At 30.7% G+C, this 16,860-nt stretch overlaps 1 protein-coding gene across 1 annotated transcript in view; it reads left to right on the top strand.

The window, feature by feature from the left end:
- The window catches only part of LOC128988484 (uncharacterized), a 730,054-nt gene that overhangs the window by 219,930 nt on the left and 493,264 nt on the right, over window positions 1-16,860 (top strand). The window lies entirely within an intron of this gene.

Raw genomic sequence — 16,860 nt, 5'->3', positions numbered from 1 at the left:
CTAATTAAATCGTAAACATAATTATCGTGGTAGCCAAATAGTTATAGTGTTAACCTTCAAGAAAGTCGCTCTTTCGATTCCAGTAGTTCCTCTATACGATAATGACCATTTGGTTATCAGTTAATGCTATTAACAAAAGGACAAGGTTAGGTAGGAACATGACCAGGATTTGGACCATTCTCTCTAAAAAATCTTTAAAATTCAATAGTATACACGTGGTGTCTAATTCAATATATCTGTTTTTTGACTGTTAACCCCCTGAATTGGCCAAAAGATTGTATTAATCTAAAATTATATATATATATATATATTTAATTTATCTTTTAAATGTTTACAGGTTCTAAATACATCATCTTCCAAATATACTTTTTAAAGAAAAAACTTTACAGTGAGATTTTTCTCACAAATAAGGTTAACGCAGTTTATAAAACATTTAATATTCAGTTACATTTAATATTCTTAGTAGTAGTAGCAGTAGTTATAAAGCCTGATACAAAAACTCTTAATGAGTTTAGCCTTAATAGGGCATCTGGGTGGATCTTGTGGTGTTCTTGAGATATCTTTGAAAAGAACCCGTTTATAATTAGTTTTTATAACCCTTTGGTTTAGTTATAAAATAATTTTATTCTTTTGGAATAGTTTCCTGTAACGGTAAACTCTAAGCAAAGCCATAAATGTGATATTCCCTATATTGGAGAAGCGAGTGCAGCTTGTAAGAGGAAGGTTATGTAGAATGTTTGGCTTGAACTGAGAATATTGCATTGCCCTTGCAAAAATAGTTTGTTAAACTTTCTTCCTGAATAACGTTCTTATATTTCATCTCACGTAATATCTTTTACAAGAAAAATTCTAACAATATACACTTTATTACTTTGTTAGTTTTTTTTTTATATAAAACACTCAAAAAACACAATGCAAGAAATCATATTATGACAAATAATTTTCCATTTTTGAATCAGTGAAACGAATTATGTAATCAATTAGCACTTTAAACCCATTTTTTTTTTGCTCTACAAGATTTATTTTTACTCCCTACTCAAAAAAGCCCGATGATATAAAATCATGGACTACTTTTAGAACATTTTAAAACTTAAAAGTAAGTTGTAAATAATTTGTATTGAGTGTTTGCGTTAACTAATCAACATACATTTGTTTTACTGGAAATGGAATACTAAATCCCTTCAAATTCTTAGTTGTTTTAGTGGAACGTAAAATAATATCATTTAAATTTACAAATAGATCTTTTTGTCAAAAACATCAAATAATTTACACATAGAATTTACATAATTATAATAATAATAATTTACATTAGACTTGCCAGTCTACCTACAACCGCTGCCGTGCCGTGTCGATAGCGCTATCGTGTTATTACGTGTTTAAATGTTTCGTGTTCCGTGTTTTGTTCTATGTGTAAATTATTTGATGTTTTTGACAAAAAGCTCTGACGATGTTGCAGTGCAACGAAACATGTAAGCTTTGAACAACATTAGTTGAAAAAGACACAATTTTGGACTACTGACCCGTAAGCTTATATAAGAAACAACATTTACATTTAGCCTTGCCTCGGGGCATCGTCCTGAGCAGGGCTTTACGGGATAGGATTCACGTCTGGTCCCTTACTCATGGGAGCGTTTTCTTTGTTAGTTTCGTCTTTCGTTCGTTGTGTGTTTTGGTATATGCAATTATTTTTTTCTCGAGTTTTGACGTTTTGCAAGCTTTTACGGTGTCGTGATTGCAACGGAAGTTGTCAGTATTTAGTTAATAAACATTTAGGTTGACAACAGAATATGACCTCTATTGACATGAAAGGAGTCCAAGGCAGAAAAATGGATTGTTGAACAATTATAGTTTCATAAAAATGCAATTGATAATAGACAATTAATGGTTATGAAGTATATTGTAATCTGTAGTGATTGAAAATAATTACAATACCTTATTTTACACCTAAGGCTAGAGATATAAATGCTTTTGTTTAACACATGCAGTAATTTAAAATAACTTTTAATATCGAGAAGGAAAAATTAAAATTTCCACTGAAAGAATGGTAGTTTTATGATTTTAAGTATGTACGTTTCCAAGTAATTACCATGAAAATAATATTCATTTATTTCTCTAGTTGATTGTCCTACATACATTTATAAAGGTGGTTAGCCTAGAAATCCATAATTCGATTATTTTAGAACTTTGTAAAGAAAGTTAGTTGAGTGAGTAAGTTTAACAATAATATTACTTGTTGACAAACTTTGAGGAACGAACTTGTTACAAACTAATTTGTTATATTCGTCAAAGTATACTTCGTAAAAATGAAATTAATTTATTTGCGTCGACTGTTTAATCTAAATTAATACCCTTTATATTAAATTTCCTACTTTTTTAATATGAGAGGCCCAAGACGACAGGTCACTCAACGATTCATTTTAAGTAAATACTTTCTTTTGCGTCCTCTCTAAACAAACACAAAATCCTTATATCCTTCTAAAGCTTCTAGAAAGCTTTATGGTTCCAAAAACACAATGTTATCATCTATTTTTGCTTATTGCCGAGCCTTAAAGACATAAAAAAATTTGGCATCTTTTTTATAGCTTCTTTTTCCATTCAAGTTTCTTCGTATCGTCAACTTTTTTCACGCAAAACATGTTTACTAGCTATTTATTGGCCCATTTTAAAGCTTCTAGTTGTTTGTTGTCGGTTAGGTGTAAGGTAACACTTTAAAGTGTTTTAAAATTGACAAATTTATATTGAACAATTGAATCAAATCTAAAGGTGATGAGACTGTTGAACCTAACTTGGAATTACCTTTATTATTGATAGCTTGCACCCTCGATAGCCATTTGTCTGTGTTGCTTTCTGGCACTGATTGATTGATATTGACTGTAACAGTGTTGAGTAATTTACTATTATTATGATTGACTCTTTGTTCTTAGTTTTCTAACACTCAGGATTAGTTTTTAGTTATTTTAAGCTGATTTGGGTCACAATATTGTATCATTACTCATTACTCTAAATATTTTGCCTAACCAGTATTATAGTAGTTTGAATACAATACACTTAACTTGATTCATGGAAGTATTTAGGCTATGTTGTGTCGAAAAGATAGACGGAAAATAAATATTGTAATTCGATATTCTTCTATGTACAAAACCAAAAGTGACAATCTGTAAAGAAATGAAATAATATTTTTCCTACAATAATGTCAGTTAAATTATTTTATTTTATTAGAATTTTAAATTAAGTGGTAGAATTGAAGCGAATTTGCCTCAAAATAGAATGTGAAAGTTAAACGCAAACATGTCCTACTTCACTTGTTAAGCGGCATTTGATAAAACTCTCCGGGGGAAATGGCAATAAAAAAGAATTTCATTGAACCAGATTTATTAGAGTTACCAGTAATTCTTGTTAACGTATTCAGGATAAGTTGTTTCCCTTAATTACTTTAAACAATTTCCCTCTATTAGCAATAAGAATGAATGGGTAACTTTTACGTTTGCATGAGATAGTAAAGTAGAAACGCATTTACATTACATTCTCAACTTCAGTACATTCACAAATTTATTTCAATTTCATTTCAGTTTTGGGGTATATTTGACCCAGGATTGTATATGTTATATTTGGATTTTTGATGTAAATAAATGTTTTATCATCGAAATCATTTGTATAAATATAAAAAAAATCACATTAGCGTTAACCGTTAGGAGTATAAACATAAATTATATAAGATTTTTTTCTTACTAATATGCATTTATAGAGTTACATCAATAAATCTGTAGATAAGACTATTATGTAAACTGTATTTTGTTCCTAGTAAGTTAATTTTACAAAAAAAGTCCCTTGCTTGATACGTACTCTCTTTGAGTCTCGGACAAAAGCTATGTTTCAAGCTGTTTCCTGATAAGAGCACCATCAACGCACATTGTGTGGCATAAGAAGGATGTGACACAGCTGTTTTCAAGATGTTTGTTTCGTCTGTTGAAATAAAAACACTATATGACAAATATTTCCTAAATGGGATTATTTACCTAAAATTCATGGCCACCAATGAGATACCTGTGGTTCGGAACCCAATTTAAGCTATACAGTATATCCTTCAAAATCAAACTATAAATTCCACAATTAATATTACAAAAAAAATTACAAATAAATCAATAATATTATCAACAATCATATATATTATCAATAATCAACAATATTATTATAAATCCCCATTAATTGGTTTCGCTCTCATTTCATGATAAGCTCATTCCATCTATTTATTTTGAAACTTGCTTACACACATTGAATATTTTATATGACTGTAAGAAACCTACTTACGTTCGGTAATGCTCTTCTCCTAAACCATGTAATAACCTAAACCATGCTGTTCTCCTTTCATGTAAACGGTTTATTAAAAATTCAATTTAAATAATTTCAAAATTTAACTCATAAGAAGATTTTTCACATAAAATAATTTGTTATATATGTCATATAAATTAATTTTTAATCAAGATTTAGAACCATAGTACTAATTCCCTATGGTGAACAATTTCTTTAGATTCGCTCTAATAACCCTTGCTTTCACAGGGGCTTAGCGTATACGTTTAGTTCATATTTGATTTAGTGAATAAGAAAAAAATAAGATCTTGACTTGAGTATATTGTGCTAGTTTAAAATTTGAAAGCAATTATTTATTTATTATTTATTTATTATTATTTATTTATTATTATTTATTTATGTATTAATTTAAACTTGACGGGCTACAATAAATTAGTTGATGTTGTATACTAATTGTGTGATCATAATGAATTATTTACAAGCAAAAGCATGTTATTAAAATTAAGAAATATAATATGAAATAAAAAAAGTATGCGAATAATAGTTTGAAAAAAACTACTACATTGAAGCATAAGCTTTTAAGCTATTACCGTTTAAGCTAATAACGCTAAAACTACCAAATATCGTACGGCTTCGGAACTGAAAAAGTGAAGTTAACTTGTAAAATAAATTATTAATTCCTTTTTCCACAAATTATTAAATTGAATTCCAACAGAAACACTGTGTGGACGAAAGAAACACATGACCATAACGAACGTTTTAGCGAATTTCTTTAATTCATGTTATTGTAAGACCTCGCTTATCAAAGGTCTTGCTAAGATAATATGAGCCTGGACAAACGTACGGTAAGGTCGATACCTCGTATTCTATTATTCCTTTGTACTAACATTTTTAAATTTTTTACAACTTTATTTAAAAAAGTTTGATAATACATTTCAAAACATTACATATTTTTCTTACCAAAATATAATTTACCTATTATAGTTCATATCAACGTATACAGTTTCAATTGCAATCTACAATAATTATTTATAATTTAAGACCACTACCTTCTAATATTAAAACTCAGAGAAACTCGTAAGATTATGTAACACTTGCTATTTCTTAAATATATTCTAGCAAAATAAAGGTTTTCAAGAATTTACAAATTATTGTTTGTATTTATTTATTTATTTTAGATACCAACGGACAAACTAAATTTTTTATTGATACGAACAAAACAAGATGGAAAAATGTTGAATAACAATACAATAGCATTCGCTCCGGCCTTAAGTGAAAATACCTGTATTTAGATAATAAATAGTGTGACATTTGAATGTACAAAATGATTTAAATATAAATATAGATAATGCAGTTCAATGTATCCTAGACACTATTAACCAACGTAATACTATTACGAGTTTTAAGGTAACGAATTAAAAACGTAATTAAAGTGTTTTTTGTATTGTATAGACTTAAACTTGTTGTACACTAAATAGTCATTGTTAGAAAAAAGTATAAATTAAGACTTCTACCCTGACTTTAACTAGAGATATTTTACGTTTGTAGTCAGTTTTGTCTATCGATTAACTAGTACCATAAAATTAACAAAAGAGGTGATATAACTAGACATTCAAATTTCTAACAGTAACTGACATGTCAAGTACTAGAACCGTATTGACGTCCCTGCTCATCTCCATGACAACAATACCTGACCAGTAGAGCATGGTTTGCTCCTAGATTGTCACCTAGATCCGTTGGCACCAGACCAATAGATATTCGAGAGCCGAAAGTTTATAGACTTAAACTCACATAAACTAACTGAAATCTAATTCATATATTCCATTGAAATTCTGGTAAAAGTTCTGTGAACCACTAAACATACCAAAATAAGTTTTCATTTGTATCAATTTATTTTACACTGTCGTTATGAATTCAAATAGATTTATCTGTCATGCTTAATGTAAAAGTGCTGTCAAACAATTTGTTTTATAAAATGAGTGAATATTACTTTGAATTTTTAATAAGATTTGTTACAGGTTTTGTCATTTCGTTGATTCAAAGGAATTCGTTTGCAATGTTTTTTTGTTTTTCTGAAAATAAATTAACTAAATTTTTTTGTATATCAAACAAACAAATTTATTTTCATTTAGATATACAAGAAGAAATATAATTTTTTCTCAATGTAAGTATATTTACTCTTCTAACCTGAATTTCTCTTACAATCAAATTGAAGATCCTATTAAAACCATGTTATGCTAATGTTAAAGCTAATCACAACACAAGTATAGTACATTTAAGCGAATTAATCTTCCTTTATGTTCTTACAATATAATACTTAAGGAAGATAATCTAGACTTTGCATGGAAACTCATTTATGGTAAAATACAAAGTTCAAAGTTACTGGTTTTAATTTTGGAAATATATTTTACCATACACTGTATTCTAGTTGTGATTCAGAGAGTATGAGGTATTATAGAACAGTTTGCTTCTCAAGCGGCCATCACTAAAGCCACAATTTTACTTTGGATAAGAGTAACCTAATTTTCACATATTCCAGGGCAGAATCTTTTCAAGAACAGGTTTTGTTTTAATGTGGGATTTAGAAACTCAGGAAACGAGAACTTTATAATAATGAATTTGTAGTAAATTTTCTTCGCTCTTTAATAGGTCTTGAATTTTTCCCTTTTCCATCCCCCTTTTTCAGCTGTCCTACTTAACCGATTATTACGATTGAGGTGTCATATGGCAATTGAGTTAGGATATAGAGGATATATTTCGATATTTAGGAACGTTATGATACGCAGTTGTAAGTATTTTATTTATTTTATTTTTTGTAAATTTTTTTAAATTTATTATGGGGTCTCTAAATCTCCGGAATTAATAATTTTGGTTGGTATTTCTTCCTTGGTTTCTTTCGCATTAAGTTGCAATAGACTTGAAAAATATATTTATGTCAAACCCTTATTACCCATAAATTCAATGTATAAAAACCATGAACATAAAATGTAATATCGCCATTATTTTTGTCTGATAGTTATCAAAACTTCAGTTTAGTTATTAATTGAAACACAGCTTAATTTGTAGCGAAGCAAACAATTTGTGTAATCGGTCGGCGTGTGCTAGCAGTAACTCTAGACGGTAGGAGTTATATGGCTCAGGTGTGTCAGGAATCGTCTAATGGTCTTAACAACTTGCGATTAGATTTGAGAAGGCATCATTGATTGAGTTTATAGCTAGTTGTACTCTCTGAGGATCCCAACTAATTTGATCTGTAAATTTCAGTCATGATTACGTTAAGTAAAATATAACGGCTTTGTTAAGTCACGTTACCTTTAAATTGAGCCTAATCTGCAGACAATATAATAAAAACCATTGGGGCTTTTATTAAAGGAACTAATAAAACACACAAGTATCATCAACTAGCAAACCTGGGACGGTAGCGTCGTCCTATAATCCAGCTACTCTGGATGTCACGAATTGTGGATATTTATAGGCATGCACTGTGGATACGATATTCCCTGGTGTGGATTAACGTCCGCACTAGTGAGTACTATGACTATCAGCAGTACTATACTTATAATTAGACCAATTCATTAATTATAAGGAAATATTTGGTTCAGATTCCACTATTAACCCTCCCTTAGTTACCATTGGCTGTACGTCTGCTTCTAAGGAAAAATGGCGGCCTTAGTCACCAATAAGAGTATATATCGTGCCTCTCATCCTACACTCATCTCCATTCATACTTGGCTTAATCAAATAACTAAATTCGTATGGTCACAATTCCAAATTGTAGTATCAACCTACAATCCTTAATTTTTTGTGTAAAGATTTCAAATTTATGCTGTAAGCCTCTAGGCCGCGAAACTACTACAAGACTAAAACCATTGTTAATCGATGAGATTAAATCCATACCTCCATCCATATAAATCCATACTAACTGGGACTGTTAGCCTAACTGATGATTATTATAAATGACTTGTCTGATTGCATGTAACTGCATGTTTAAAAGACCAAATAAAATTCTCATTCTCATTCTCATTCCTCTAGGACAGCTCAAATATTCCATACTACTTCGTGTACCACTTGGAACATAAATTATTCAGTTTGCTATAAGTAAAATAATTTGGGATTTTGTGAGCATTTATTACATAAATGATTGATTGCATATAACAAATAATTTGAAAAGCAAACAACAAAAATCACAAAAAAGCTTAGTTTGTTATCGTTTGAATGGAGCTATCAGGTTATTCTAGGGTCACCGTTTGATTAATTTAGTTTAGAAGACCATTTGCAATACATGTGTGTAAATACTGTAGTTTTCATAGTCAATGTTAATGTTTGAAGTAATTGGTTCCGCAGCTTTCATGTGAAAAAATGCTTTAGCTTTTAAACTACAAAGTAAAATCATATAATGTGTATTTACACGTTTTTAATTACTAGGAAATATCTAACAGTAGATATTAAGCACTATCACGTTTTAATGGTTCCATACATTGCATAAAACTACACGTTACAGTTCATTTTATAGTAAACTTTCCCTTTTAGCTAACTGAAATAAGTAACACATTTTCTAAGTAGTGTTATATCACAGAGTAAATAGTAAAAAAGTATATCTACTGTTTTAACAAGGTTATAATCCATGTCACACAAACACATAAAATTAAAGTAAAAAGTATATACAACAATTTTCAATGACGGAAACCAACTCTGAATCACTTTTATGAAACTAATAAAGTGTGGAGTTTTCCAAATTGCTTTTCCAAGAGGCCGTGTGATGGCAGGCCACACGTCACCGCATATCTTATGACGTCATGACTTATTCATGGCTCCAGCCACCCCGAGAGTTGCGTCATATGTAATGTTAAACTTTATGTTTACTCTTGTGTGGCTTTTACTCTAATAAACACTACTAGTTCAATATGAATTGCTTCCAATTTTCAATTTATTTGTTTAACTGACACAATTTGTACAGGGATTATGTCACTTTAGTAAATTTAATCAAATGTTATGTCACAAATGCTATGTGTTTATTTACAAATAGCTTGGATTTATGAATACCGTCGAGTTTGACTTCTGGTTAGACAAATAATAATAATTGGCTGATGTATTCAACCTTTTCATTACATAAATTAGTACAGGTTTAATGAATTTAACGTACTTAAGACAAATAAACCAACTATGTTTTAGGAAAAAAGTATCTTTAAAAATCTAGACATAACATAGGTACCACCTAGAAACTATGCTAGAAATCATCCTTTGCATGGACTGTTGTAATATTATTTTGTTTTTGCTATTGAAAGTAATTATCTTTCGTTACGCGATCCATCTAGAACTAGCTTGAGTAAAAGTCTATTCCTTTTTGTAGGATATTTTCTGATAAAATGTTAAGCAAACGTGAGGTCCAAAGCATAATACTGCAACTGTATTCGTCCAGAGACTAAAAGTGATAAGGGATGTTTTTCAAAACTGCTTTCATAGGCAAAAACAAAGACCTATACATTCTTCAAACAAATCCAAAATTGCAAATGCATTGGATATACATATATTTATATATTAGGAAAGGAGCTTCAAAATTTTCATATACATCATGTTTGGAAAATTGCATTTGAAAGAGTAGCCTGTATGATTTTCTCCCTTCGTACATAAAATACTGGCCCAAACAGAGGTAAGACCCCATCACAATTTCAAGCCAGAGCTAAGTCCCTGAGGCAACTCGGCAGAAAATACCAAAATCGTCTCCTAAACCAACTTGATCTCGTCATGATTTACATTTACATTTTTTAACTTATACTGTTGTGTTTATAAATCCTATCAAATGATTATGAAAGTATAGTCACGGGAAGGTTCTTTTAACTCGTTTCTCTAGTAGTTAATCATATTTGTGAACCAAAGAACCAAATCGGTAGTAAATTGATTACAAAACACGAATATAACAACAATGAATATAACATTAAATTTAGTTACGGATATAAATGGGTTTTGGAGTTATTATTATCTTCTAATACAAAATCTTTTGTAAATATTATAACTTAAATACAGAGAACCTTAATTATTGCACGCTGGATGTAATGTGATCATGTTAAAATACCAGAAGTTGGATGTTTAACTTTTATTCATTTCAATTTCGGTTTCAGTAAGGATCATTAAAAGTGTTGCGATAATGATGGAGGACTTGTTACTGTAGAAAACACTCCCTTGAGAAAACTTATGTCAAACTCTTAAGTGGAACCCTTTGTCCTGCTCTGCTGCCATTAATTTATAAAGGGGTTTCTTAGACACTGTTGTATGTATGTTTATTTTGGCTGGTTCATAAGTGTTCTCAAGGAAGAATTACACAGTTTGATGGGTGATTTGTACAATCCAAAACCAGTTAAATAAGATCAGTATTCGATTTATCTTTGGGGAGTTTTTAGAAATGAAGAAATGTGTAGGCCTATAGTTTAGAACAAATGCATATCCATATATCTCCGTTAGGGGCAAAGTAATCTGTATACAAGGTTGATATTATAATTAAAGAAAAATGTCTTGAAGACAGTATTGAAGAAATAAGCTGTGTGTTGCAACAAGAAACGTTATCTTGTCACAATATTTATAAAGGACTTTTCAATAACATCACATCTTTGGGGAATACGCAGTAGAGTACTGAAATAACAAGAACAGGGCTTCGAACTTTTATAGAAAACGAGTGGTGTTTATCAGTTAACCTTTGTTTGTTTGAAATACCGTGATTTTTATAAGGCATGAGCTTAGACACACATTACTTTGCAGTGTGTATATTTTATGGAACGTATGGTAAAATTTAAATGCTTTGAGGAACCTCAAAAACCTACAACTAGGCTACTGAAGTGAATGTTTCCTAGTCATGTGTTATAATGCTTAATAATATAGAGTGTCTTGCCACATAAACACCCTTACACTAATAAAATAATGTAATGAACACTAGGTAAACATTTACAAACATTTGAGGCAAACGTTAGTAATTATAGTTAAGTAAAAACATCGATAATTTATTTCTTCATTTCAATATATTTTCATTCATTTATATGATTGAATTTTTAAATAGTAATGTTTTGAGTTAAAATGTATATAATATTGTGTATACACCTCAACCTGTAACTTATAAAGAGTTTGTCGTACGGTATAATTTGTTTATAGTCCTAAAAATATATTATTCTTTACCAGTTTAGTTTATCTATATAAACTGACAAACTAAAATGTAAACCGAAGCTTCTAAAGCAGCGTTGTAATTCTATTGTTTTGGTTATGGTTATATTTTAATTTTTTTTTATTCGAGTATTTCGAAAATTATTATCAAATATCAAAGTTTGAGTTAGTAAAGTTGAGGACAGCTTCAAACTTCAATATTATATATACTTAAGTGTGGCGTATAATCAGAAGAAATCTTTGAACGTACATTAATATCGTAAACACAATGACCTTGATAAATAAAATAGATAAAAAGTATGTGCCACATGATAAATGAGTAATACAGTTGGAAATACAAACTACAATGAAGACAACACAATCAACATCACGAGATGAGAAGCCATGAGGCTGTCTGAAGATGGAAGCGGTCTCTTAGTAGTAACACGAGAAGATAAGTGGACCATTTAGAGGGGGCGATCTCACTGATACATGATATCAAGTAGGACTCAGGATATTAGAGTATTTTCTTAAAAATAAAAAAATAAAAAAAAACTGCAACAATATTATATAGTTGTTAGTTATTCAAACATATTTTATTATAAGTTTTAACTAAGTATTCATTTGGACACTCATTACCTTTAACCATCTGGAATTAAGTTTGTTAAATAATGTTGAATGGTTATTGATTACACTTTTTTAACAGTAAATTGTTACCTGAGGGAGAAGTAAATACACATATTTACACATCTTCGACATAATTTTACTTTAAAAAACCTATTCTCGAAAGTAATAACATCACGTGGTTAGCTTTTATTATTTTACTCTCTCTGTGTGTGGATATTTGAGTAATTAGACAAGCAGTCAAAATTGGTATTAAATTAGGGGTTTACCAGTTTAGAATCTATCTTTTGTTGGTTTTACTTTTAATTTGTAATTTTTTTAAAGTTAATCAATCTGTTGCGTATTTAAAACAGTGTAATAACACATATTTTAGACTAGTAAAACTTTTAGTGGTGTCGTAACTGGTATGAGTTTGGAGTCGAATAAAGAAATATTTAGTTTATCGACTATAATATATTGCAGCAGATCAATAAAAATAATTATTAACAGTAAAGTACCGAGCAGACAAGTGTGTTGGAGACAGCATACAATTTACGGCTTTTAATTAGTTTTTAGTATGTCGTTTTTATTCCGTTCCTAATATTTTTCGCTATATTGTTATGTAATTTGTTATACCTCAGAGTAATAAAACAAAACAAGGGATGTTTTGTTTTATTACTCTGAGGTTATACTTACAGCATACGATTAAATGTGTGAAAAGTCCACTCACAATATCTGAAAACACTATTGTGGTAACCTGGCATAGATATTTATTGATATTATTTCATAAGTGTTACTTTGTACTTACAGCAAAAATATTTTGGAACACTGATGATCAGCCACACGGTATAATTAACTAACCCCTAGTATTATTCTTGATTTGGAGCGTATATGGCGTTTATGTGTTACATGTAATATGAATAAGAAATCATATAACTTAAAATAACGGGTGTTCACTAAGTAATGCTCCCATTATAAATCCAAATATTGTTTTTAAGGTTATACTTACATTATTTACAAATACATATCTCAAGAAAGAGAATTTTCTCAAGTTTCTGTAAATAAAACTTTAATGTGTGACCTCCGTCCTTTGCTCGGAATAGATCAAATCGGAAATCGACATCTTCCCACACATTTGACAATATTGACTCACAGACCCAACAGCTTGGATCACTCTCTACCTTAGGACGACGACATCCTTGATTTTAAAGGTCCTCATCTTTACCTGGGGAAATACATATGGTTCTAACATAACACCAAAGATATCGTTATTTACTGCATTCTCAACAAAAATTAATGTTTGGTGTGGCTTAATGCATAACCGTGTTAGCTACACGGTTATGCATTAAGCCACACCAAACATTGATCTTCGGATGGGGGGGGGGGGGGTTATCTGATGTATTTTACGGATCACTTGGTGTAAAATTGATTTGGGTACTCCTATCAGCAAACCCCGGTACCTTACTGACGTCTTTGGACTACATAGGTACGAAAAGAGAATTTCTTTAACTTTGTCTTCGGAAACTCGCGGCCTTACTGTTTTCTTTCTATCTAAATCATTTCCTGTTTCTTTTAAATCCCCTTAGCCACCGACGAATGGTAGTTTTATTTGGTACATTTCCACGAAACAAACGGTGAAAATTACGTCGAACTGTAATAATAGAACGACTTTCAACTAGCCAAACTACGCATTGTGCTTTCTGTCATGGCGTCACCATCGCTACTGCGAAAACACGCGTGAATTCATTAGGGCAACAACAAACGGATTAACCTACATTTCTCGAAAACAAAACTTAGAGTGTTAATCTTCAAATTATTATCAGTGTTCTCGTCTAAAGTTTTAGTTGCAGGAAATTCAATGGATGCATTACTTTGTGGACGCCATATTTTGTACACCACCACATTCCTATATGAAATAAAAAATTAAATTTAGAATCGCAACAACAGTGACAATGATAGGCATGTATATAAGACCTAAGCTGAGGTAAAGCAGCAATAACTCTTTCTACGCCATCACTTATGTGCAGCACACGAGGTTATCTCCCACTTTACGGCCTTCTCAGGACGCCTCGTATCTTTTAATGTCACTTTCGAAAGGAACATTTGAGAGGATTTCTTTCTTCATTCTCAAAACATACTTAACTCATGCCGAAAACATGCAATGTTACCAAAAACTAATATAATTTATCGTCACAAATCACAGGTTTAATGTATGAAATGCTATAACCAATATTTGTCATTACCCAACATATTTGGTGTCGAAAATATATAATAACCATACATATGCTGAGCCTCTTTATCCTTAAACTTTTTCTGCAAACTTATTTGAGAAAGGAAACACTGATTGCATGTAAAAAAGACTGAATTGAATAGAGACAACTAATAAATACTTAACATCGATTAAGAGTTTTATGTAGTACACAACACATAGAAATAGGTTTTAGTTTTATTACTACAAAAATATGCCAGCCAATATTCTGTATTAGAATTTCATAAGTTATAAAAGTATTGGATGTAGCACTGCGTTTTCTGGGAATCTGATCTCGTTGGGGAGCGAGCTAGTCTAGTAGTTAGAGCACGGGACTTCGGTTCCTGGGGTCCCGGGTTCAAATCCCGCCAAATCACCAATGGATTTCATCCAAGTGATAATGTCGTAACCCTTAGGTCTAGGCTGAAGTAATGTGAAAAACCATTCCGGGCTCGTGTCCTAGGAAAAAAATGTAATAGCCAATGGTACGTTATTAAATTAACCACCAATGGATCGCTGTAAAAAAGAATGATAGTGAAATTTACTAAACAATTGATTGAGGGTATTTTTACCACAATTTAGATAACCCTCTAATTCAGTTACCAGATCAGGGTTAATCGGATGCTAGGTGGCGCAGTTAAGTGGAAGTCATGCACAATAATGATTGCAAATGCTAAACCGTTCCCACAAATTAACTGCTAACTACCTGCCAGATAGGCAGTTTCCCCCTATAATGTTATTTGGAGCTGATTCACTATTGCATAATACGACTAGGCTAGTACAGTACGATCCATATTTAATTTCTACTTTACATACAAATAGTTCCCAACTTTAATCTTCTCTCCATGATCAGTATATAACTCCTATGTATATTGATACTTGATTTAATATTTTATATCTTTGCAGTTGTACTACCTTTATATATAATTTGTATGTAAAATTTATGTTTATAAATATCTTTAGTAGCCTATTTCTTTTTACTTTAAAAACCATATTTATTTTTTGATAAAACAATTTTATTTTTTTATTTAGTATAATGTGTAAGTACTTCCACCCTTCCCCTGTGTGACCCTTCCCTTTTTTAAAATAATAAGCTTATATTTATAATCATTAAATCCGTCAACAAATTAAACAGAGAGAACGCTTGATTTTGTAATATGAATTTAGAACTCAACATTTATATTTAGTCAAATAGTGTTTTAAACTTAAAATATCACCAACTAAATGATATTTTGAGTAACCACTTTAAATTCAATTTCGAAAGTGACACAAACCTTATTTCTGCGTTTCGTTAAACAAAACAAATATCGATATTGTTTGAATACAACGTTGATTTATTTCCTTTTCCTATAACTATAAGTCAAAAGACTTTTACGAAAACTACTCATTAATTAAAGTGTCCCGTTCATGATAGTTATTAAAATTATTAATTTTCAATGAATGTTGTGTAAATATTAAAATTAAAATGAATTTTCAATGAATGTTATACATTTTATATCTACATACATTTTACTCTTGTTACTGCTCTTGGAATCAGTTTGATTACTAGGTAGAATGGTGAAATATTTCCCTGTTGTATAAACCAATATTTTGTAGTTAAATATATGATTTATTCTGAACAAGTGCATTGTTACCTATAACCAATCGTGCGTATCCTTTGTACCGGACCATGGCCTGCAGATGTATACCCAATTAGTGTGCTTGTTATAATGAACCGTATTACGTAACCTAAGGCAATTAATTTTAATTGATTGGGAAGGATTAACCTATTAGGCACATGCATAATATTGGTCAGTGTGTAAATCAAACAATCGTGTGGATGGTAAATGAATATTTTAGCATTTTAGATGCGATTTTGATCTTATTCTGTTTATTCCTACGTTTAAGGAATAAAGACAAGTGGCGTAGCAGACGATATTTTTACATTATTGTTGTAGACACTGTTGGAAGTAGCCAACGCGATATATTTTTTAATGGCTAGTATAGATATTGTTAGATGAAAGCTTCCAGAGGATAAAATAGCTAGTTAGATTTGGTCTTATTATTTTGAAACTTTTGTAAATATACAAATTTGATGCTTTGTGAACAAATAGTTCCTATTAGTCATCAAACACGTACCAAGTTTAAAGCTCGTACATTAAGTCTATTCAAAGTTATGGAAACTTATAAACAAATACATACACACTGACGGACGCAAAACGAAGCGAGATAGTGCATATATTTATACGATATTTTTGGTTTGTTTTGACCTAAGGAACATTTCCACGGAGTTTCGGGAGAGAGTTTCGAAACACCCTGTAAATTCACTTAGAATGTAAATTATTGAAAATTATGCTATAGCTTTTACTTAATAATAGTATGCCAGGTAATACCTGCTATGGTAATTAATGTGTGACAGTTGGTGCGGTGTCAGTTAAAACCGAAAACAAGTATATTGTTTGACCTAACGTATGGTAACGTCCTTCTATCGCTGTAAGGCGAGCTGTTGGCAACAATAAGAGGATGAACGTTAATATTAACGGCCGTCAAGGGAACTATTACACTCACCAGCGTGGGCCAAAGGATGCATCGCT

Source organism: Macrosteles quadrilineatus, unplaced genomic scaffold, assembly GCF_028750875.1.
Source record: "Macrosteles quadrilineatus isolate MER2022 unplaced genomic scaffold, UCM_ALF_1.0 Scaffold_3__2_contigs__length_128488019, whole genome shotgun sequence".
In the NCBI taxonomy this organism is placed as follows: domain Eukaryota; kingdom Metazoa; phylum Arthropoda; class Insecta; order Hemiptera; family Cicadellidae; genus Macrosteles; species Macrosteles quadrilineatus.
The sequence above is the reverse complement of the archived record's forward strand: the minus strand, read 5'-3'. Positions and strand labels throughout refer to the sequence as shown.